The following is an 8,408-nucleotide window of genomic DNA, read 5'->3' on the forward strand; positions in this document are numbered from 1 at the left end:
CTTCTCCCCACAAGTGCCCCCCACCACGACCATCACCCCCTCCCTCCCTCTCCCCCTTCAAACAATGGTTCATTTTCAGTATTCAGTAGTCTCCCTTGATCTGTGTCCCTCACTCTCCCCCTCTCTCTTTCCCCCTTCCTCTCCCCATGGTCCCCTGCCAGGTCTCTCCTGTTAGACCTATGAATGCAAACATATGGTATCTATCCTTCTCTGCCTGACTTATTTCGCTTAGCATGACACCCTCAAGGTCCATCCACTTTGCTACAAATGGCCATATTTCATTCTTCCTTATTGCCATATAGTACTCCATTGTATATAAATACCACATCTTCTTGATCCATTCATCAGTTGATGGACATTTAGGCTCTTTCCATGATTTGGCTATTGTAGAAAGTGCCGCTATGAACATTGGGGTACATGTGCTCCTATGCATCAGCACTTCTGTATCCCCTGGGTAAATCCCTAGCAGTGCTATTGCTGGGTCATAGGGGAGTTCTATCAATAGTTTTTTGAGGAGCCTCCACACTGTTTTCCAGAACTGCTGCACCAGTTTACATTCCCACAGTGTAGGAGGGTGCCCGTCTCTCCACACCCTTGCCAGAATCTATAGTCTCTTGATTTGTTCATTTTAGCGACTCTGACTGGTGTGAGATGGTATCTCAGTGTGGTTTTGATTTGAATTTCCCTAATGATGAGTGACGCTGAGCATCATTTCATGTGCCTATTGGCCATCTGGATGTCCTCTTTGGAGAAGTGTTTATTCAGGTCTTCTGCCTATTTCTTCACTGTTCAACTTTAGAAGGAAGAAGATTCTGACATATGCCGTAACATGAATAAACCTTGAGTTATGTTAAGTGAACTGAGCAAGTCACAATAGAAAATACTTATGATTCCACTAATAGGAGGTATGTAGAGTAGTCGAAGTCATAGAAACAAGGAATAGAATGGTGGTTGCCAAACTAGGGTGAAGAGAGATGTTTAATGGGTACAAAAATATTCCGGAGGCCTGTTGCACAACAGTGTGAATCTAATTATGTAGTATAATTGACCTATACACTTAAGAAGGATTAAGATATGTTCTATGTATTTAAATTAAAGTTAAATGGAAAAGAACATACCTTAGCTTCTTGATTTTGGTTTTCTAACCCTATCTAAAAGCATCACTAACTCATTTGCTTAACAATTATTTGGTTGGGTAAAGTCCTCAGCTTATTCAATTAAGCAAGAAATTCAGTCTACTGGAACCTTCTCAATGCTTTCTTACTGGACTTTCACCTAGTGTTTTCCTAAGTGGTTGGATTTATTGTTTCAGTGTCAAAAACTGCGAACATGTTGCTTTGATCATTTGAATGCAGAGAGAAGAAAAATTGGTTTCCCCTTACCGAGACATAATTTTGAAGTAATAGTTTGACAACTTATGGTAATAAGAAGATGTGTGGGTAAGAATTTTGAAAGAAGCTCTTGAAGAGAGCATCTTAGAAGAAGCTACACAAAGTCAAGATAGCCCGTATTCCTGTGAGTTCACTGATGTTGCTTTCATGCATGTTCTTGCGATGCAAAGTCACAAGAGTATTTAATTTCTAAATGGGGAAGAGAAATCAGACACTGAATATGACCACCACTCAGAGCAACAATAAAATGTTATGTAAAATTAATGAATATATTATTATTGTAATTATAATAGATTAATATACCACTTCTCTGGACATTGTCTTTCACATGATGATGATGGTCTCCTTCCAGTAAATTGTTCTCCAGATAATATCCAACTATTATTTTTCTCCAAAAGATAATGTGAGTCTTCAGAAAAAATTTTTGATACTTTTTTCAACCAAAGGCTAGGTGATTCTTTGGCTTATATCATAATTTTAAGCAGAGGTTTTGCTCTTGCAAAAATGCAATGGCTTATAAGTAGGCCATGAGTGTCTAAATGGCTGGCAATTTCAGAACTTTGGTGAAATGCCAGGGGAATGCATGTAAATGGTTAATATAAAACATGTCAGTTCAGGTGCTGATGTGCTATTCACTTAGACAAAATAGAGTGACACAGAAGCCTGAAATCTGTTCAATTTACTCATTCACTCATTCATTTATTTACTGGGCAGATATAAAGCAAACATTTAATATGTCAAGTAGTATTATCCATTTGATTTTGATTGGTGAGCAATCAAAATATACTTTGAATATAAAGTAGTGTTTGTTTCCCTAGTAGTTTTCCTTTGATTGGAATTATCTAGATAATTGTGTAAATTTTTATGTTAACTTTGCTAGTGGAGTGAAACAGGGAGCCTATATCCTAACACTGGAATTGTACTCTGGAACACTCCGGATCACTCAGAGGGAAGATGGCAATATTGTTGGTCCTTAAAGCCGCAGCGTCTTCTTCACAAGAAGTGTCTTAGGCATTGCTTGTGTTCCTCATCTGCCTACCTGACCCCTACAAGACCCCTCTGTGTCCTCTCTGGCTATGCATGCAACTTCCTCCAGACCTCTAGTGTGACCACATCCTTGTCCATCCCGTCTTCATTTGGGCAAAGGAAATGCTTCACCTTTCAGAGTTCAGTATTTATTCTCCACTTTCCTACTTAAAAATTCTGGTAAACGTGTTTATTATCATTCTCATATTTTTCTATCAACAATTTTTCCTGGGATGCTATTAAAATTCTGGAAGTCATGGCAAAACTATCAGAATAGGGCCACTAGAAATATAAGAGAAGACAGGGATATGTGCAGGGTGGGAGAATTTAAATTTTTTTTAATGTTTTATTTTTTTTTGATACAGAGAGAGACAGAGCATGAAGGGGGGGGGGGCAGAGAGAGAAGGAGTCACAGAACCGGAAGCAGGCTCCAGGCTCTGAGCTAGCTGTCAGCACAGAGCCCGAAGCCGGGCTCCAACTCACGAACGTGAGATCTGACCTGAGCCGAAGTCAGAGGCTCAACCGACTGAGCCACCCAGGCACCCCAAGGGTGGAAGAATTTAAACCCTTGTATGGCCAATAAATAATGATGAACAATGGGATGCCAATTGATCTGCCATGTTGGACAAATGAAAGAAACAATTGACCATATTCCAGAAACAGGAAATAATGTGTGTAAAGAAAACGTTTCCCATTTTGTTCCATCACTAATAAAATCTCACCACAGGAGTTTTAATCAGTTTGTAACTTTATCCACATAATACTTCAACCTTTGTTCTGTCTCTTTCTTCTGCATGATCATTGCTCTGGAAGACTTTGCAGTTCCATTGGGAGAGAAGGGGAGAAAAAGATCTGCTTGGTACTCTTTAAGCTTTTAAAGAGCATTTATTTTATTTTTCCTTTCCTACAGGCCTCAGCCAATGGCTGTTCCTCTCTTTTGAAAGAAACCTCGGCTCTACCTCATCTTTCATCTTCTGTGTGGAAAAATGTCTATCGGCTCGAAGCCCTAGGAGTCTTAATTTTCAAGGATTTTCGTTGTAAGCCATTCACGGCATGAGCTAAGGTTTCAGGCAAAGGTAACTTTAGTAGTTGAGCTGATTTCCACCCCTGCCCCCACCCTCCAGGGCTATGTGGGTAGTTTTCTGTGAGTGGGTAAGCTCCTTAGCTAAGATGTAAACTTATGTTCCCTGGTATCTGATAAAGGTTGTTGGAGACTGACACATAAAAAAAGGGGGAGGGGGGAGAAAAGAAGAAACTGAATCCAAAGGCTTACAAAGGGATTAGAAAAGTACACTCCAGATGGAAAATTTTATGGGAGCTGGAGAAAATGTATAAGTGAAATATCAGTATCATAAAATAACAGGAAATAGTGTAATCTACCTGATGGAGAAAATTGTCACTTAAAAAAAAACTATCCTAATTTCCTTCAAAATTGTTCTTGTTTTTGAGCCAATAAACTTCAGCTAAGCTGACCACGGGCCTTTCTTCTGCCAAATTCATATTTGCCAACAGAACCTCTGTGTGTTTACAGTTGAAGCTTTTCCATTCTATTTTTTTTCTAATTAAAATAAAGCCACCCAGGGGCAGACAGAAATCATGCAATAAAGGAAGAAAATTGCTAATGATCTGGGTGAATTATGATCCAGAAGTTTAGAGAAAAATCAGAGTAAGTGTTACAGTGATGGACTCAAAGCAAATTTGGGGTCAACCAGAAGAAATATATGAGGGGGAAATCCTGTATTTTCCTTTTATAAGTAAAAATAATAACATAATTTGTCATAAGTATGTGCGTGGTAGAAGATAAATCAGCAGATGAATGCCTAAGGTAATTATTTTGGGGAAACATGATATTGGTGTAATTTTTGCCTTGGTTCTCCCCAACCACGAACCTCGAAGATGAATTCCATGACTTAGTGCTCTAGTGCTGAGCATATGAAGAAAACTTTGTTCTGCTGTGTAGACAGGGCATTATCAGGATTCATTTCCTGTTATCTATGCATATTATTTTGATTGAAATAATTATGGCATTTCCAAAGGTAATAGTTTGAAATGGTTTCATAACACACACACACACACACACACACACACACACACACACACACACACACACACTACTTATTCAACAACATGGAGATTGGCCAGGTATTGTGCTAAGTGCAGTGGAGAATAGAAAGATGGACTAGAACTCGAAGATCTAAGAACCAGTGTAAGTCTGCCTCTGGGGAGAAAGGGGTAAATGTCACAAGAGATGTGCAGATAAAACATTATGGAAATTCAAAGGATGAGGATAATTTAGGGATGGAGTGGGGTCCAGGACAGTCTTCTTAGAATGGTAGCATTTGCAATGAGGTTTTTGGGTTTGTTTGGATTCAGACATGATCCTGACTGGGTTTGCATGAATCTTAAATAGGATTTTGCACATTTATTTTTTAATTTACTCATTTGACAAATGTTTATTGTGCTTCACAGGCTCTAGGTTCTGGGGATAGAACAGTGAACCAAATAATCAAATATCCCTCAAGGAGCTGCTATTTTGCCAGGGGGTTGGGGGTGGTGCTGATGGTTGTATGTGAAGATTTTATTTTCTTTGAACATTTGTTGCCTTTGAACTCCTGGCATTTGCTGCAAGTTTAGAACACTTGCTTTCCCAACTTCTCAGGTTGTGCCTTCTAGAAGATTTTGGACAAGTGTCAGGAAAGACACTGAGATAAAGGCTAAGTCTGCATACATAATACTTCAAACACAAGTTACAGAATTATTTTGCTTTTCCTAAGAAAATAATTTGAAAAGTCATACAAATTATGCACCGTTTGGCAAGAAGTGGGGGAGAAAGGCAGATAAGTGGTTCAGAGAACTTTGCTACTACCAGAGGTAAAGGATAATAATGAAAACAATAGGAAAAAAGTGGCCCTTTGTTTATAGGGAAGGATGTAGAGCTGAAGAAATATGAAATGTATGGGATTAGCTCAGGAAGCAGAAAGTTAGATTTGAAAGAAAAATGCTCCTCATGACCACTTTATGATGAATGTGTAAGAATTTGTCTCTTCCTACTTTGAAAATAATGTTCAAATTCTCTGTTTTACAGAACCCTGGAATCTACCCAGGATGAAGATCAACTGTGGAAGAAAAGACAGCTAACAGCAGCTTCTTTCTAATACGCAGGCCACATTTGTCCATGATACACCACCAACAGACCAAGTCCACTTACTGTAAAATGGATAAACGAATCCTCATCTGAGGTTCTATAAGAACCAAAAAACAGTTTGTCAGTACTTAAATAATTTTGTTTTCAACCTACAGAATAACATTTTATGATTATTTTATAAGATGCCTTTCTTTTTCTTTTTTAAATTGACACCTATTTGACATTGCCATGAGTCAATTTAAGGTATACAACATGTTCTTTGGATACATTTATGTCATGTAAAGCAATCATCATTGTAGTAATAATAGCAAATCTGTCAGGTTTCATAATTATTCTTTTTTTTAGCAGTTGGAAAAACTGTCTTAGTGTCAGCTAATTTCATGATTATAATACCATTTTGCATTATGGATCTCTGTTTTCTACTTATTATTGTAAGTTTGTCCCCTTAAACCACATCTTATTTCCCCATTCCCTATTCCCTGATAATCTCCCTTTTATTGTTTGTTTTTAGTTTTTATGTGTGGTTTCGTCAAATTCCACATACAAGTGATAACGATAAAGTGCTTGCTTTTATCCATCTGACTGGTCTCACTTAGCATAATGTGCTCAAGGCCCATCCATGTTGTTTCAAGTTCCAGGATGTACTTTTTTCTCAGGACAGAATACTGTTCTGCCGTGTATAGATGTCACATTTTCTTTATCCAATCGTCCGTCAACAGACACACAGTATAATACCCAAGATATGCAAACAAGATTTCAAAAGGAACTGATCCAATTAGTTTTTTCTTTAAAAGTCTTTTTAGGGGAACCTGGGTGGCTTAGTCAGATAAGTTTCCTACTTCGACTTAGGTCATGGGTTCGAACCTCATGTCCGGTTCTCTGCTGACAGCTTGGAGCCGGAAGCCTGTTTTGGATTCTGTGTCTCCCTCTTTCTACCCCTCCCTTGCTCCTGCTCTGTCTCTCTCTCTCTCTCTCTCTTAAAAATAAATAATCTTTAAAAAATTTAAAATATAAAAAAAGACATTCTTTTATCATTTTTTTGTTAATGCTTGCATAAATCACATTCTGTATTCATGCAAAAACAACTTAGTGTTTTTTCTCTGACAAACTGTACCTATAGAAACATATTTCCAATTGGACATGAACTTAAATTTGCTCCATGTCTCATGATACTTTAAAAAAAAAAACAGACTCCAACTTTTATCTTCACAAAACAATGGTAATTAGGCCAGGGAGGGTAAACGGGACAGGATGCGGGCAACTACCCTGGGTAGCTGGCAGCTATCTCTTCATCTTGAAGACCTCATTAGGGGCTCCTGGGATTCACCTTCTCTTGAAAAAGTTCAGGGCTACATGGTATCAGGTATTCACATCTCTGGCTGTCATATTCTAGATCTTATAGGAAGCAGAGCCTGAGGCAAGGATTAACATGTCGACAATTGATTTCAGAAGTGTAAGCCTAAAATAGTGAAATTGAGGGGGAAAGGAACCTCTAGACAAGGGAAGATGGGAAGGAATGGGATGGGATGGGTTACTTCATTGGCCATTGCTTCACAGTGAGTTGAAAAGACATGTAATAGGTTAGTCAATTGTGTGTTCATTCACTTCACAAGGAAGAAATTTCTGGTTGTTGTGCAAGGTGAATCACACCTCACCGTAGTCCCTTGGGGAAGACAACAGAGAGACAAATTATGTGCTGAGTTCCCTCTGGTCTCTTGTTTCCCAGTAGTCAAGATTCAACCTCTGAGTGTTAATTTTCCTCAAGTTCTAAGTTGTAGCATCTGTCTCTTTGCAGCCTCTTGGGAACCAAGTTAAGAAAGGAGGAGGGCACTTGGCAGGTGTGGAACACTGACTAAGAAAGAATGAAGGAAGCAGTGGAGAGAATCAGAAATTATACAAGTTTTGTGTTCAATATACCAACCAAAGGATATTAACAAATGTTCATCTCCATGCATTTATCCCTCTTATTTGGATTTCCATGCCAGTGAAATGCCTTACCTATATATTTCCCATTAAATGAATTATTTATATATGTTCTTATTTCCCTAGCTAGATCGTCATGAGCTTCATAGGAACGAAGCCTCATTTATTTCTCTATTTCCAGCAGTCAGCAGAGGTCCTAACATACACCTTTCCTTCAAAAAAAATATCAAGAAAGAAGAGTAGATGGGGGAAAAAAGAAGTAAAGAGCTACATTGAGTGACTGAAAATATTATTTCATGAATCTCTCTTTCTATTAAATGCGCAAAAACAGAGGCACCTGGATGGTTCAGTCGGTTGAGTGTCTAACCCTTGATTTCGGCTCAGGTCATTACCTTATAGTTCATGAATTTGAGCCCTGAGCCAGGCTCTGTGTTGACAGCACAGACCTGCTTGGAATTGTCTCTCTGTCCCTCTCTCTGCCACTCCCCTGTTCTCTCTCTCTTTCTCTCTCTCTCTCAAAATAAATAAATAAACTTTAAAAAATGTGCCAAAACATCAACTCAACAATAGTTACTTCGTACTTTTTAAACCAGGATTCCTACTGGGGGCAGGAAGAATAGAAGAAAAAGGCTTGAGAATTTGGAAAATTCTCCCTGTGATTATGGGATGACCTCCCTTCTCTTTACATAGATATGAACCAATGCAACACCCCAACCCACCTCCAAGAGAGTTTGACTGACATTTCTGACAAAGAGAATAGCATATCCAAAGGCATGGAAATGAGAAAGTATAGTGTTTGGGAAGACTTCAAGCAGCCAGGTTTGCCTGGTTCTTAAATTTTACTCCGGAACTCTTCATTATGTTCTTTAGATTGACCCTGACAGAACCAAGAAAAGTTCTTTTGGATGGCATCTAGATTTTTC

Source organism: Suricata suricatta, chromosome 3 (genome assembly GCF_006229205.1).
Source record: "Suricata suricatta isolate VVHF042 chromosome 3, meerkat_22Aug2017_6uvM2_HiC, whole genome shotgun sequence".
In the NCBI taxonomy this organism is placed as follows: domain Eukaryota; kingdom Metazoa; phylum Chordata; class Mammalia; order Carnivora; family Herpestidae; genus Suricata; species Suricata suricatta.